Source organism: Ambystoma mexicanum, chromosome 10 (assembly GCF_040938575.1).
Source record: "Ambystoma mexicanum isolate Mex_15411 chromosome 10, UKY_AmexF1_1, whole genome shotgun sequence".
Lineage (NCBI taxonomy): Eukaryota > Metazoa > Chordata > Amphibia > Caudata > Ambystomatidae > Ambystoma > Ambystoma mexicanum.
This window is the reverse complement of record NC_090932.1, coordinates 328905783-328923684: the sequence shown is the minus strand read 5'-3', so window position 1 is coordinate 328923684 and position 17902 is coordinate 328905783. Positions and strand designations below refer to the sequence as shown.

Here is a 17902-nt window from a genome sequence, read left to right as displayed (position 1 = left end):
ACTTGTCCACCCCCAGGAACTGTATCTGAAAGCGATGGCCATGTCCTGGCCACCTGGATGACAGACCCCCAGCGACCAGCGGGTGAGACATCTTCAGGTTTCTCTCAGTGCCCACACAAATCCTTTGTGATAGCATCACGTCCCACCTATGAGTAAAAATAGAAGCAATTTAACAGGCTATCGACGCATCCTGCAGTTCCACAAACACCCTCCCAGAAACCATCACCGCAGCAATCAACACAACACTCAATTGATTCTAACCGATAAGCAAGGAAATCTTTGACAATCTATTAAAAGATATCTATATACACGGTTCTCCCAGCAACTCATACTCACTGGACATCTACAAAAAGCTTCTCTCCCACAAAACACCAGCCCTCTACACGTCACTACTAATTAATCTGTCCATAAATATGGGAATAGAATCCTAAGGCTCGTGTATGAGCACTCTCCTGCCTCTGTTATTCACTGATGCCATCACAGGCCTTGTTCTCCTGCAACACGAGTCTCCCATCACCACCTACCTGCAAGGTAAGCCCTGTTGGGTTTTGTGAGGCCCCATCCATCTTTGTCCTGAAGTTGTGCACAGCATGCAAAATTGAATGGGAATATTACAACATAAGTAGAAAACTTCATTTTAAAATGCTTTATTACAAAATCATTACTGCAGTGTTTCACTGCAGCTGATTGCCGTGTGCTGCACTGCTGCCATCCAATGTTTATGCATTGGCCTTCTCGTTCCAGCATGGCCGCTGCAGAAGGTGCAGGCTTGCGAGTGCCTGCCCTGCTCTGATTGGGCCGCTATGCCATCAAAGGCCAAATCAGTCTATCCGGAAGGCAAGAGCTGGTCTGACCCCCAAGGCCCAATCCTAAGGCTCCTGTCTGAGCCTGTCCGGGCCTGGAAGGCCTCAGAGGGCTTACTCCCTCTGCCCCCACCACCTCTGTTCATCATGAAGCAGTTGTTGCTAACTCATTCTGGGACCCCTGAACTGCCACGCTGCCTGCAAGTCGTCAAGTGAGTGATGGCTGAACGTTTTTGCCACTGCCTCCTCCACTAACTATCCAAACTGTAACTGTCTCTCTCATTCTGCCCCCAGCCTCACTTTTTCTCCCTCTTCCCCACTGCATCATGCACTGCTTCGACTATTAAACTTAGGTGTGGTGCTTTTTAATAACCTGCACCCCAGACTGCATTGCATTTTGTACCCTTATTTGACTCTCAAACCTAGGTGTTGTGCTTTATAACATCCTGCACCCTAGATTGCACTGCATCATGTACCCCTCTGGTAACCACCATTTGTAATCTGGGCCAGAACCAGCAGTGCAGCATCTCTTCTCTTTCCTTCAACTATCCTCTACCACCCTCATGGAAGTTGCCATCTCTCATATCTTCCCCAACTGCTACACTATCACCTACCCTTCTTCTCTTACAAAGTTTGCAAGGAAGAAGCACAAAAAAGACATATTGAGTGCCAACCCTTTCCTCCCCATTGCAGACACCTATGTCATTGCAACTTCCGGAAACGTCTTCACCAACATCCTTATGTCTGTCCCTTCTCCAGATCTATGGAATCCTCATCTCATTTCCACCCTCCCCCCTTTCACATCCTCTCCCATTAATGGTGGCAACAAGTGGTAAGTCCTCTTATAAAGGCTTTTTAACACGCTACATCATCAGTGTTTACCACACAGGCTCGATCTTGGTTCAGGGTCCTCAACCCAACCGCCACCTGTTTGACAGGTGCCTGCCGTCCCTTCATCTGCCTCTCTTCCTACCACTCCCTCTGTCTCTTTCCGTCTTACCGGTGTACCACGCCGTGTTCTCCAACCCAGAAAACCTTAAAAGGTGGAGAGCGCCTTCACCTGGCTACTTGTAACGCCCGCTCAGCTAATAAGCACTCCACCGACATCTGCCTCCTTCTTGAAGACACTGGCTAGGACTTTGAGTTCAAACTCTATTTTCATCCTTGGCTCACGTGACAGGAGACCACCATTTGGTCCATTTTGCAGCTTTTAAATGCCTTAAATAAATTAAACTTGGCACTCTTGGCGTTCTTTCTTTGCACCTTACCAAGGGATGATTCGTCCTTTGTACGTTCTCTCCTTTCCAGAATAGATAGCTGACCTTGGCTGCTTCACTCTTGACTTCAGGCCAGACAGCCTCACATGCAGCTCCACGATTCAACTTATTCTTGTTGCAAAAAAAAAAAGTTTCTCTTCCCTCTTCATGGGTCCTGGCTTGCTAAAGTTGTGATACCGATGTACAGCTTGTATACAATGGCGACTCTGCCTTCATTCTATTCACTACATATAGTCAGATTCTATAATGACTTAGTCTACTTGCGTTTCAGTGTCTGTACAATTAATGAACAGTTGATTCTCTGCAGCACTTTATGCACATGTAATCTTCTTTTTCATATTTAAAAGTTCACTTGATTTTTTACTTCGTCATTAGTTTCTGTAGGATCCATACATCCTTTTCAGCCAGTATCCTGAGACGACATTCATACCTTTTCATGACGTCACAGGCTTCTTTTCTTTGCTCCTTCTCATATTCCTTCAAGGAGTTCCTCCCTCAAATTGTCGTCCCTTCGGGGATACATTTGATAGGGTTTTTTCAATGGGCATCTTCTTTTGAACATACGTTGTGGTATAGGCACAACTGCTGGTGTCAAACACGGCACAATCTCAGGCTTCCAACATATGGGAGGTAGGAGGTGGGGTTTCCTGCAGAGGCATGCAACTGCTCCTCTACATTATGGTGAAGTGTGTGCTACAAAAGTCTCTATTTCAATAACTGTGTCATTGAAAACTGAAATGACTAGTATGTTGATTATTTCTTATCATTGGCCTTTGATGAAGAAACAAGTTGTTTATCTGTAATCTGAATAAATTATTTCTATTGGGTAAATACATATTCCTTCTGTGCAACCCTGTGTTTTTTGTGTCAATTCTATTAAATTGTGGGTCCCAGATTCATAAGAAGAACTTTATGGTTTGTCGTGGGTTGAAAATTCCCCATAATTAGATGTTTGCTGGTTAAAACATCCTACAGGTCCAACAAGATGGCTAAAAGAATCCCCAAAACTTGGGATTGCCTTAATTGCCTTCCTCTGAAGCAATCATGACAATGTGGTCTTCTAGCCCAATTGAGACGCATTGCCCCTACTGTCTGATTCATGAAGAAGACCTCCTTCATTTTATCTTGTTTTGTCCTGTCTAGTCCTATAAACAGGAAAGAATACTGAAACCTATTTTTAAAATGGCTAACCTTCGGCAATGTCGCAGAGAACTATTTTGCCTATTCTGGGCAAATACTCTAGTAGTGGGCTGATATACATTGGCCCTCATTACAACACTGGCGCTAAACCATGGCGCTATTAGCACCATGGTTGGTGCCGGTGTTGTAACGGGTCCGCCATGGTTCAATGGGGAATTACCACCCCATTCCAAGGTTGGCGGGGCGGTAATTCCCCATTGAATCATGGCCATTCCCCATTTCCATTTTCGCCCCATACGGCTCTATGGGAATGGGGAAGGCGCTAAGTACGGTACCGCAAATTGCGGTACCGTACTTAGCACCAAGGTCCCTTTGCGGGTCCCTACTTTAACGGCTGGTGTAGACCAGCCATTAAGGTCGGGTCCCGCAAAGGGACCTCGTAGTAAGGCGCTAAGTGTTTAACGGCGCCACAGCCTTTTACGGCGCCGTTAAACACTTAGCGCCAGGGTTGTAATGAGGCCCATTATGTTTTATAAGATAAAGGGGAAGATACATGGAATAATTGCGCAGCGAAATTGGTGGCGTAAGCGAGAAAAATCCAACACACGCGTGCAAATCGCACACAAGCGATTCATGGAAGACTGTGTGCATGTTTTTCCTGGAAGCTGGCCTAATCCGCTCCTACCTTACATGTCACTGCGACATCCCGAACGCTGTGCGCGACACGCACAGCAAAAGCACACAATGTGTAGCGCACACACCAAAAAAGAGGGCAGAACACATGGAATGGGGAACAACGTGTGAAAATTAGGGCGTAACTGCGGAAGTACTGCTGGGAAATACATGGAACGCGCACACGCTCATGAACAACACGTATTCATGGAATCGAATAGGGAAAACCCACGCACAACAAAAGACATGCTAAGGCGTAAACACGTCCGCTACACGAAAGCAGGCAGAAGTGCTCCAGTGCAGTATAAAAGTGCGCGCAAACAACAAACACGCATATACAGCTACGATGAATGTCCCATTTCTCGCAGCAGTGATTGTGGGACACCACAGGAGGAGGAGAATAGCCAGGCCCTGCATTTTGTTGCCCAGGACTAGCCTTTTTGGGATGCCTGATGACCAGGTCTATGGGAGGTATAGGTTTCCACCTCATATCATCCTAGACCTGGTAACTGAGTGGGAGGATGACCTCCCATCACCCACCTTGTGCTCCCAAGCACTGAGCCCCTTGGAAAAGGTGCTCAATGTCCTGCATTTTTTGGCCACTGGGTCATTTCAGCAGACAACTGCCATAGTTGGGGGGCGTCTCACAGGCCACGCAGTCACGCTGCCTACACCAGGTTTTGGCAATCATGACTGCATGCCCCTCAGTCCGCAGGCTCATATACATGCCCAGAACACCCGCAGAAAGGCAGGCCGTGGTCCAGGACTTTTACAGGGTGGCACACGTCCCCAAAGTGCTCGGTGCCATAGATTGCACACATGTGGCCCTACGTCCACCGAGGGCCACTGAGAACATCTACCGTAACCCCGCAAGCACTGGCATTCCATGAACGTAGAGGTTGCAATGCCCAGGGAATCACCACCTGTCTATGCAAACTATCCTGGGTCTACCCATGACAGTTTCATATACAGAATGTCCGCCCTGAGCCGGGCCCTGGAAGCCGGGAAGCATGGAGACACATGGCTCACTGGCGAGTAGAAATGTCTGTGCACATGCATGCATGTCACACACAGGCAAATACACAAACCCAACTAATGAGAACCATCATCACCTCCCCAGGGGACAGTGCCTACCCTCTGAGCACCCACCTGATGACACCAATACAGAACTCCAGCACACCACCCCAGGTAAGATACAACGCAGCCCATATTGCAACTAGGGCCATAGTGGAGCGCACATTCGGAGTGCTGAGGTCACACTTCCGCTCCCTTGACCGTTCTGGCGGGCAGCGACTATATGCACCCCCAGTAGTGTGCAGGATCATTGTGGCAGCATGTGTCCTGCACAATGTTGCAACACGGCGGGGCGTACCAGTGGACATGGTGGTGCCCCCACAACCCCAACCACACACACAGGCACTGCGCATGGGAGGGGAAAGGGGACGTGGCGAGGCAGCCCAGACCCAGCTTGTGGCCACATTTTTCACCTAAACTCCCACCCCTGCGGAGTGCACACAGGCCTGGCACATACCAGGTGACAATCGATGATGACAAAGAGACAGTCAACTGTCACAACCTTACCACCCTGAGAATGTTTCCACGGAAGTGCTACATTGTGTGCATCCCTAGCTACTTAAACATTACCAATCCGGTGTGATCAAAAGGAACACATACAAGGTGCATATCCGACCACCCCTCTGCAAAACAGGCCATGAAAATCACTGGTATGTCAACCAAACCCTCCCAACCCCCATGATCCTCGTCGGCCACACCATGAGATGGCATACAACAGCAAAAGAGCAAACCAAATGCACAACACATGACAAATTAGTCATGAAGTGCCATGTGATAAAACGACAATCACACCTGACATGGAATCAGATGAAATGACTGATCAACAACCTCCCACACATACAAAGTCTTACACAAATGCATGCCACCAGCGGTACCATGAATAAAAGACAGAATGCCGGTTGGCATGCACATTGGTCAATCCAAATCCGCAAATCCCAAAACCGTGTGCTGTGTGTGTCCCCTGCAACACACAGCTCAGCACACAGCACAGTGAGTGGCCATTGTGTTGGGGATACACCTTGAGCATCATATAAAAAAGGACAAGCAACAAAATTTACCCTGTGATGCATGTCCACAATCTGAAAATTGTAAGTGATCATGCACTGCAGGGACACAGCATGGCAGAGAAGGCAATCTGTGTGCATGTGTGCGCATGGAATGGTGGTTGTATGTATGGTGGTGCATTGTGTAAGTGTGTGTGTCAGTAGGGACATGCACTCAATAAATGCATGTGAAATGAAGTGGCCCTCAGTGTCCTGTGCACATCACATGTGAACATTGCCCTTGTGGACCCCCCCCAGTGTGTTAAACCACACCAGTCCCCTGACACCTCAAAAGTAAACCTAGCACAGGAACATCCATTGACCAGCAGAACACATCATGTACATAGTACCCCACATTGACAATGTTAGACAGTGACCAATCACTGTAGCCCAAGCGTACCGACTTGACATTGTCACCACCTGGCCCCCTCCCACCACCAGTGTGGCTTTGACAGCTAAAGGGTGCAGGCTACCGTCTACAGCATGAAGTGCATCAACCACGTATACAGGCAAGTTATGAAAAAACATCACAATCAACTTAAAAAAAGCACAGTTCTAAAACATACTCACCAAAATTGATTGTAGACATGCCGTGGAGGAAACATCCTTAATCCCCACTAAGGGTGTATACACAAGTAGGACTGCAGACTGGCCACAGACATGATGAAAGTCCAATGCCCCTGTGTAATTTGCTGTCACACTGATCCATCCTTGCAAGCCCATGGAAAGGGGAAGCAGGAGTGGCATATGTGTCAGGACCCGAAGCCACAAACACATACACGAGACAAGCTTGTATGGTCCCAGCTGGAACACACAGTGGATGCTTTCAAATGCCACAAACCACCAGACTGTGACATGAATGCACAATAGACAAACAATAATATTTTAAAAAAATAAAAATGGCCACATACGACCCGAGGGTGGGAGGGAACCCAGGAGGGGGGAGGTACAGGGTGTGCACCTCAACACCCACATGAGATGATGTCAAGATTTTAAAAAAACCTCCATGGTCTCAAAGCCTGCACGGCCCGACCTGTGTGGAAGATAAGTCGCCGTCCTACTCACCCTCTGGATGACAATCAGAAGGTGGACATGGCACAGTTGCCTAACCACGCCTATTCGCAGCTTGCCCCTCCACGGCAGCAAGCATGCAGGTCTGGTAAGCCCGGTCATGTGTGGCAATGGCACAGAGGTCAGCATGTAGCACCTCACGTGATACACGTGCTTCCTCTTGCAAGGTAGCATGTGTAAGACGGAGTTCTGCCTGCATGGCCTCACATGACATTGGGAGCACCTCCCGGCTTGCACGTAGCTCAGCCGAGATGGTGTTTTGAAGCTGCTCCATCCTCCCTTCTGACCGCTGCAACTGGGACATGTTGAGCACACCCAGAGTAGATCTGAGTGATTGGTGTTCAACTCTCAGGGCCTCCCTGTGTACCTCTGCCTGAGCAGCAAGGGCTTTGCACAGAGACGCCATTTCAGCCCAGCGTGCCCTGTTTGAGGCTGCCATGCCCAGCCCGAGTGAGTGGCACATGCCCAGCCTGAGTGGGCGGCACGGCGACTGTGTTGCCTGCAGCTGGAGCTCCACCTACCTAACAGGGGGAGCATGGATTGGGTCACACTTTCTATGCCTTGAGCAATCTTCCCAATAGCTGCCCCCTGTTGCTGTGAACTGGCATACATGGCATGCTCCCACTCAGTAGTCCCCGGTGGCGCACGGCCACTGCGTTGCCGGACCTTACACCTGCGGGACCCAAGGAGCCGTGGTCCTTGCTGGATTGGCACCGCCCGCAGGACTGCATCCCTCCGTCGACATGATGCCCCAGGCACATCAGCAACTGATGTGGAGTGTGACCGTGCGCCCAGAACCACCACAGGTGGACGTTCCAACACTGCCTGGCCCCTCACTGCAGGTGTCGCGGACAGAAGATCATCCACATCAGGATCACTCACCGGCGACGAATCGTCATGATGCGCATCCAGCTCAACATTGTGCTCAGAGTGTTCATCAGAGCTTGACTGATTGCCAGCCCTGGACACGACGGTCTGGAGCACAAATGGGTTCTCGTGGTCTACCACCCCACGACACCCACTTGTGCCTGGTTGTTGATGTAAAAGCAACCCCGTGTCTGAAATGACATCACCATCCTCCGGCTCCATTGCGTCATCACCTGTAACGCAAACAAAACAAACAAGAGTACACATGTCAGCAGCACATAACACACACACACATAGACATCACTACATCGACAGCCAACACATGAAGCAGACATGTAACACACAACTCAAACTCCGGCATGCCATCCAGTGGCATTGATATGCAAGGGCATACCGTAAGCAGAAATGGATGCGTGTAAATTGCAAAGCCTACACATTTACTGAATGTAGTATATCACCTGCATCACACACAACCTCTGGCAGGCACAGTTCACAGGCAGAAATGACAGATGTCAACAAAGAGATGGCATGTAGCATAAGCATGTTTGTACAGCCAAATGGCCACAGTTGCAAGTGAATCAAAACACACCATGACACACGTAATATGCATGTAGACATGCATCACTAAATCAACATCATCAATATAGCTTCATCGATGTGCAGCTCGGCCCGTACCGGGCGTCATGGGCCCTGAAGACATATTTAATGTCCAGAGCAAAGCGAGGGCCTTCAACAAGGTATGAGGGACCATAACGCCCAGTACGGTCCAAGTTGCCAGTCCATGAAGCTTCTAGAACACCCTTCAGGGCCTGATTCAAAACTTTGCGCAATGAATGTGCCAAAAAACATGATACAGTGTGTCAAATCACCACGCCCAGGCTCCACCAGTATTGCTAAGTGGGCCTGGCCGTACTCGTAGTGCACGACAGTGCACCTTCAGGATTGTGCCGGTTTAGTAACGGGCGCAATGCTGAAACCTCAGCAGCATTTTCGTAAAATAACGACATATTTGTTATTCAACAAAAATGCTGCTGAGAACACATGTCTAAATAAACACTTTCACACACACCAAAGTAAGCAGCAGCAATGTTGCACAACACAACGTTGAAGCTGCTTGAATATGTGTATGTGAAAGTGTACATATACACCCGTGTACATATACGTATGGCATATATCAACACCTTCCTAAACAGCAGAGCAAGCAGCTTCAACAGTGCTTGATTTGATGTATGTGAAAGTGTACACATACACACTTGCAGGCAGCTCCATAATAATTACAATCCAATTTGCGGCCTGTAACCAATTGGCGGGCTATACCTGTTAGTATAGCCTGCAGATTGACCAATCAACTTTGTGAAACAGCCGCTAGGGTGTTCCAATACAGAGTACATGTGTCACAGGATGCACCTGGGCTACTGCGTTTCATAACAGTGAAGGGATGAACACCTGAACATACATGCCAGGTCACTTTGATATTGCAACAGTGAGTAGGCATGTAGAGCGGTGTAACATGGCTCAGAAGTGGGTGGGTGCAGTGAAGTATATGTGTATGTTCCCAGCAATCTACATCAACAAGTACGTTTTGATGTCAACCAGTTAACAGGACGGCAGTGTAAGGGCAAGTTCAGCCATTATGTGCAATGTGCATGCACTGGATTGCATGGCTACAGTTCACCCACCCACCCCTTAGTGAAAATACAGGGAGGCATTGCATGGCAATGAAAGGTTGACCATAGAACTGTGTATTGGCAGACAGTGTTGGCTATCATCAATTGCATCATCTCAGTCAACTGACACCGCAGCAGATGAGAATGGGACAGTAAGCCGGACACATGATGAACCCTCAGTAGTACACCCATTCATGCAGAAGGCACTACACCTGTTGAACAGAGTCAGGGGGCCTGCAACAGGGGGAGGCCTGTGGCCCACACAGACAATGGGGGTCATTAGGAGTTAGGCGGTAAGCGGTTAATGGCGCCGGTAAAGGTGCCGGAGCCGTCAACCCCTTACCGCCTAATTATGAGTTCTGCAGGCGGCCTTAGCGGGTCCCGCGAGCAGACCAGGGTGCTAACAACGGGCCTGTTATTAACAGGCCCCGTTATTAGCACCCTCCCCATTCCCATTGAGCCCAATGGGGGCTGGAATGGGAATGGGGATGTACTGGGTCAGGGTTCCTTGAAAGAGGAACTACCGGGCCCTCCAAGGTTGGAATGGTCCAGTAATTCCTCGTTTAAGGAACCCGGAGCCAGTACCCGGTAAGGGGATAGCCATGCCGCTAATATCGGTATGGCTATCTCCAAACTCGTAATGACCCCCAATGACACCCTAATCATGTGCGTGATGCAGGACTGAGCCAGAGTGAGCATGGAATGGATGACAAAATGTCATGACACGTATGTAATCCCGGAGACATGCCACAATGATCATCCTATTGAGAACACATAGGGGCATGTATGTAATGCACATGGAGCATGAATGGGCATTCATGTCCTCAGGGAGCATCTGCCATCTGCACAGTCCGCGTGAGACACCCTGCATCAAGGACAAAGGATGTAACCCACAGTATGTGTCGTGCAGGTTAGCAGAGGGAAGTGTGCATGTACACAGGAGCGTGGAACAGGCCATTGCAGTAGTCCAACATGTTCCCCACCAGTGCCATGGTGAAATTGAGATGCAGTGGGGTGGAGTGGCAAGGAAGCATGCCCGCGTGGAGTACCCGCATGCAGGCTGACCACACATGCACTTCAGTCATGCAATGACATAGTCCGAGTGCTGAGTGAAACAACACCACAGGCTACATGCAGACAGGACAGTGAGCTGGGACATGGACCAGAGGGTCAGCCGAGTGACTAGCATGTGAGTACGGTGCATGTATGGTGATGAGGACAGTCCCTGTCTGCTTCAGATGTCCAGCATGCATCACAACGGGCACGCATCAGTGAAGCATTGCATGACTCGCACATGAGAACCATGTACACACAGCATGTAGTGGCAGTCAAGCACAACACATCACACAAGCAAACAACACATGGGCTGGAGGAACACGCAACAACACTCACCGGATGATGCATCTTAATCCAGAATCTCTCCCACTCCTCAGTTCAATTCTGCCTTTATGAACTCCGCAGCGATCTCCTCGTGCAGAGTGAGTTCTTCCTCCTCAAGTGGTAGCCCACTGCCAGTCACCTAAGTCTTGGCATAATTGGAGGCACGCTTTTGCTTTGCACAGCGTCGGAGGTCATCCCAACGCTTTTTGCAGTCCTGAGCTGTGCGCACCTGATATCCAAATGCATTAACACCATCCGTAATATGATGCCAGTGGACCCAACGGTGGGCAGGCGTAGTATGACAATTTGGGACCACTAGTATATAGCGTTCGTGTTCCAACACATATCCCACAAGGAAGTCCAGTTCCTGCTTGTTGAAAGGCTTCTTCCTTGACGTGCCGGAGGCCGGAGCCTGCCTGGGATCCCAGCCTCTTGCGCAGGAACAACCTTCCTCCTCTTGGGCAGTGGTACGGACCCTGACTGGCAAATGCCGCCCTGATCAGTAGGGCAGTGGTGCTGGTGGACTGGACCAAGGGAGTGGCAGGTGAAAACAGGACTGCTGAGTGCTCTTGCCAGGATCCAGCGCAGCAACTGCCGCTGTGCCAAGGTCTGTGACCGACACAGTCCTGGTAGGCAGACTCACAGCCGGGGTGGTGTTGGCTGCATCTGCCCATGCAGTTGCCAACACCCGGCTGCTTGGGGCAGCTGATGACAACACTGCCCCAGGGACATGTGCCTCGGTCAGAGCATCCCCGCGTGCATATTGCTCGTGCCTCCGGACCACCTGGAATTCCGCCTGGGAGTTCTCAGGTGCCAACGCATCATGTGCTGGCCGACCCAGGGCATGGGTGGTGGTCGCCACAGCTGCACCTGCAGCTACCACTACCGTTGGGCCCATGACAGTAGATGAAACTGACTGCCGGGTCACATGGACGCCAGTATCAGATGCAACAGCTGCATCTCCTGGAGCCACAGGGGGTGGTGGCATGACTGCACCAACACGTGGCAGAACATGCTGCCCAAGTGGTTCACCCCTGCCTCTTCCCCCTCTGCAGCCACCATGGCCAGCCTGGACTACCCCTACTCCCTGGTCACCCTGGCCATGTCCCTGACCACGCCCAACACGTGGAGGACAACCAACTGAGGTGCCCCTCACCTTTCGTGCCCTCCCAATCATGGCACAGATGTACTAGTGCCATTGGGAGGTGCACACAATAATTGCCCTGGGCAATTGGGGTGAAAGGGATGGAGTACGTGATGTAAACAGCATCCCTGTGCTCCTGCAAGTCTGTATGTGATCCCTGCGGGAAAATGATGGGTCACGCAATGCTCACGCACCCCAAATATACAATATAACCGTGCACGCAACCCCCGGTAGTGTGTGGAATTAACCTCCCACAGTACGCTGTGGCACCCAGGGACACAAAAAACGCATACGTGTGGGACACACAGGCTACTATGACCTCAAAAATAGGTATGAGATACACAGGGGGACTCGTAGTGGAAAAATAGCATGTGCAACTCACCGCCTGACTAGCGTGGGAAAGAAAAACATGCGTAGGAAAACCCCCGTAAAAAGAAGAGGTACGTCCTTGATCCGCTGAGAAGTGATGGCGTGTGAAACAACAAGAAACAGCAAAACACACGCGTCGGTCTCCACGAAAAGCACGTACAGCAAACTGCTGGCCCATGCTCACCTTTAACCCGTGCCGAGGGAAATGCCTGCACGTGTCATGTCACTTACACGCTTACGCGCTAAGCCCCTTTCCTCGAATTACACGCTGACGTGCTGTTTTTTCACGTGCTAAATCACTCTGTATTGAGCTGGCCACGCAACAACACACGGAAGACCACGCTCCTGCCGAGAAGGCCATTTACCTTCCGCCCAGAGCCCCGAGCAGGCTCACACAAGCCATCTGCTGCTGCCTGCTGCCATCGTGCCCTGCTATTTGGTGCCTGCACATCAGCCAGGGGTCCAGTTGCTGTGACCACCCCTGCTGGAACAGAAGACTCCCGACTGGTGTTCCATTGCTCCACAGCCCAGCCTTAGCACCCAGTTCCCCACCCACACCTGCCTTGGGGGTTGCAATGTCGGTGCAAACAGCATCTGAGACCACTGGCAACCCCAGGCCAGAGAGGCAGAGGGCTGTCAGCTTTTCGGCCACAGAAGTTGGCATCCTGGTGGAGCAAGTCCTTGGGCATTATGATGCCCTCTTCAGACGACTGTGCGCCGTCAAGGAAAGATGGAAGAGGGCCTGGTTGGACATCGTGGTTGCCATCAACGCGGAGGGGGTGGCAACATGTGACTTGAAACACATCCAGAAGAGCTGGGAGGACTTCAGGTCCAGGACCCTCGTGAAGGCCTGGCCCCTCTTGCGTGCAGCGGATGCAGGGGGGTGCCAAGTCCAACTTACCATCGACCAAATGAGGGTCCTGGAACGCATGAACCCAGTACTTCACCACCAGGTCCTAGAGAGGCAGACCCGTCTGGAGTCGAGCGGTGAGTATCTGGGCTATCCCATTCCACACAGTGCATTTTGAGGTGTGGCAGGAGCGTGCAGCTTGGACATATGTCTGACGTGGCCCATGTATGGATGTTTGTGTGCAGGGACATACCCGTGCTGCATGTGACTCAAGTCATGTGTGATGCACATCAATGCATGTGGAGATGCACATTTCTGTGTATGTACTATGCCATGTTTGGGGTGTGACACATGGATGCTGGTCCCACCTTCATGTACGTGCACGGTGTACATGTGCGTTTGTCTGTTTGGCATGTGTGTGACTGTGAGACGCCATGGATGCATGTGTCCCGGACATCTGGGTACTTGATTGGCAGATGTGACATAGTTGCCGATGATTGCACTGTGACAGGTGGTGGAGATGTACAGATGCATGTCTGTCTGGTGGCGTGTGTGCATGTGATCGGCACTCCCCATGTTGCTTGTGACGTCATGCCAACCTTTGGATGTTCATGCAGTTACATGTGTATGGATGCTGATGCCTGTTGCATGATCCCAGTTTATTTGTGCATGTTTGTGGGTTCAAATGACATGAGCGTTGAGGAGTGTGATGGCATCTGTGATGTCTGACACTGACACTCATGTGCAACTGTTATGTGTGTAGCAGACCATTGTACGGTGCCCTGATGCCTGTGTTCTGTCTCTCCATGTCTGCAGCATCGACTGATGAAGAGGGCGAAGACAGTGCTTTGGAGCCCAGAGGCAGGGATGCCGCCACCAGCCAGAGACGCAGGGCCCAGCTCCCCTCCCAGGTTATGATATCTTCTGGGAGTGAGGAGTCTGGCAGTGGCGTAACACAAAATGTGGGGGCCCCCCTGCGAGCCATGCTGAGGGGGGCCCCCAACTCCCCAACAAATTACAGGTCGTGCTACACTCTGGCCAGGCCTAGATTATCACACGTGCACAATACGCATGAACGTGCTGCTGAAGGGTTATGTCACACTAGGAGAAAGATATAAATATGTGTTTTAATGCAATATACAGCACACTTTCTGAGAATAACTGGCTAAAAAACCAGAGTGTTTGCAATTGTTTTGTAGGGTAACACCAATCCAAAACATGGGAGTCACCAACAGTGCACAGGAACATTAATGCTTTGCTATTAAAAATGCCATGTCACATTGAAAACATGTCCCACTGGCGGCCCAATGTAGACCAGTGTAGACACATAATGACATTACAGTAAGGCATGCCAGGCCACATTTAGACATACCTAGTCTGGTTGCACAAAAATGCCAGTCGAAGCAATAACACTCATCAAAAAGAGAGCACCCATTAAAGCCCGTGTCTCTGCTGCCTCTAACAACCCAGCCAAACTCTTTAAAATCTGCATGGAACTGGTCAATCCTGTTGTGGTCTCCACCTCTCCTGTTCCCTCGCAGGCCCTCTGTATGGCTCTGGCCCCTCACTTCTCCGCTAAAACTCAGGACACCCTGTCCACTATCTCCCTCTTCCTCTCCATCTTCCTCTCTCTGCCCCCCTTTGGCCATCTCTACCTCTCCTCCTCCTTTCTCCTCTTTCTCTCTGACAACACCCGACAAGGTTTCTAGACAAGTCCGATCCATGAAAGTGTCGTCCAAACAGGTGCTCCTCTGCTCCTCCAGAACCACAAGGACCACATTGACACCCTCTCTGCACCTTGGCCGATTTCTGTAATCACTCTTTCACCACTGGAATGTTCCCCTCCTCCCATAAGCACTCCCTTGTGCACCCACTCCTCAAGAAGCCGTCTACCGATCCTACCTGTCCGGCAAACTATCGCCCAATCTCCATCACCCCTTTCCTGGGCAAACTCTTGGAAGAAAAGCTTGCCATCTCCCAGCTTACACAGCACATTGAATCTGTTGGTTGTCTCCATGATCATCAGTATGTCTTCAGAGCTGCCAGAGGCAAGGAAACTTCTCTCCTGAACACCCGTGAAAATCTGCTCTCTAACCTTGATTACAGCATTCCATCTGTCCTAATCCTCCTTGATCTTTCTTCTACTTTCGACACAGTCAACCACGCCATCCTGATCAATCGACTATGTGAGAACCTGGGCATCACGGATCAGGCCCTGGAGTGGCTGACCGCCTTCCTCTTGGACTGCCCCTCCCAGGTCCAACTTGGTCCCTTTCTCTCCGCCACCTCTCTCTCTCTCTCTCTACCTGTGGTATTCCCCAGGGCTCTATCCTCTAACGCTGGTTTTTCAACCTCTACTTGACCCCTTTGGCCCACCTGATCTCTACCTTGTCCTCTAACTTTCAGTGCTATGCGGATGGCACTCAGCTTTCCTTCAGGCTCCTCTCATCTCTTGCTCATTCCTGACTGTCTATCCGTGATTCATGATTGGTGCACCTCCAACAATATCCATCTTAGTGCCATTAAGATGGAGACACTTCTCATTGGGACTCCTGCCCCTGTATTCCCTCTCTCACTCTGGCCGCCCACCTTGGGCCCTCTTCCTTTTGTGTCATCTTCGACTCCACTGTCTCTTTCTCTCCTCTGATCTCTGACGTCGCCAAGAAGTCCCACTCCCTACCAGCTGCTCCTCCTCAAAGGGACTCTTCCCTTTCTCACTTTCCCCCAGAAGCTCAATTTCTCCAGAGCCCTGTTTCTCTCTAGGCTGGACTACTGCAACAGCCTCTTTCTCAAGCTGCTTCCTCTACTCTGCGCCCTCTGTAACTAATCCAGAACAGGACAGCAAGCCTTATCCTTGGCCACAGGCCCAGGGATCATATCTCTACAGCCATGAAATATCTCCACTGGCTCCCGGTGGTTGCAAGAATCAAGTTCAAAACCCTTTGCATTGTCCACAAGGCTTTCTGGGGTCGGGCCCACACTACATCCAACGCTCTCTTCCAAAATACCTTCTTTCTTAAGCCCTTCTCCGGCTACCTCCAACTCTCTAAGGGCTAGACGCTTCTTCAGGCAGAGAGTGGGGGGTAGATCTCTCTCCTCTACAGATGCCTCCCTCTGGAATCACCTCCCTGCCCCTTTCACACTTTAGCAGACCACCTGATGTTCCGGAAGCAGCTCAAAACCTTCCTCTTCTCCTCTGCTTTCGCTCTCTCCCTCCCCTGCTGACCTACCTGTTTGCTGGACCGACTGGTTGCTTGACTATCCTTAGAGTCTCACTGAGTCCAGGCTCTTTCTTAATCAGTCACCCTTGCACTGCCTCCAGCCTACCACACACTTAGGGAATGTAACTGTAACCCTACAGTCCCTTGTTCTCCTTGCACTACTCAGAGCAGCACTGTCCTGGCTACACTTACTCAGAGCATTACAGCCCTGTTTTCCCCTCCCTTCTTCCTTGCACTTCCCCCCTCCCTTTCCCCTTGCTTTTCTCATTCTCGTACTTGCACGATTTGAATGACACAATGCCTAGTAAGATCATTTGTCTTGTCCACCCTCTATCTTCACTCCATTGCTTGCCGCGCCAAGAAACACTTATGTACAGGTGTGTTATAATAGACTTATATCATATCATTTTATCACAGATGCTGCTGCAGTAAGAAATGGCTAGTCTGGGAGCACCCAAATGCCAATCTAGCCAGGTAATTACACTTAGCGGGACTGCTTTTTCAGAAATGCGCAGTTAAAAAAAAAGTCATACCAAACTGAGGAATAACTAGACTGGCTGCACCAAAATGCCTCCCTAGCCACTAATACCACATATCATGCCTGCTTAGCCTGGACATGGACAACCATTATGATTTATCGCACAATCCCACCGCCCACACATCCTCTCTCCCTCCCATGCCCTACCCCAACCTCCCAAATCAGCTCCTTGGCCCAGAATTACCATTACCTTCACGTCCCTCTTCATTGTCCCAGAGCTTACATTTGCGTCTCCTTGCCTCATAGGTAAGTACTGGGATGAGGAAGAGTGGGATTAGGAGTAATGAAGATACAGGTAGCTAAATCAGGCATTACCTCCATGTACCTCTACCTCATCCCAGTGCTTGTGTATGAGGCATAGTGCCTCATACACACGTATTGCCTCACACACAAGTACAGGGACAAGGAAGAATAGGGCTAGGAGTAATGACGATTACCAATAAGTAATTAAGGCATTAAACACAAGTAAGGGCTTAACAATTTTCAGTTGACTGGGCTGCAGCACTCGCCCCCAGAAATTATGGGCTATGCCGACTCAACCAGAGCAGTTGCCGGACAGAACAGGACACAGATGTTAAACGGCACCTGGTTTTCGCTGTTAACAAGGGCCCAGCAGTTACTAACGTAAAGCATCTCACTGTTAGTACCTGCATTCAAATGCCACATTTTTTAGGGAATTGAAATTGTGATGTGTGTTTAGTACTTTCATGCCAGGGAAGTGATTGAAAGAGTAGAAAGGGAACAGGAGACCGTTCATTCTCACAAAAGTTCATAAGTGGGTGCTTT

The 17902-nt window shown here is 50.2% G+C and overlaps 1 pseudogene; it reads right to left on the bottom strand.

The window, feature by feature from the left end:
- The window catches only part of LOC138492868 (lysine-specific demethylase 3B pseudogene), a 121365-nt pseudogene that overhangs the window by 90132 nt on the left and 13331 nt on the right, over window positions 1-17902 (bottom strand).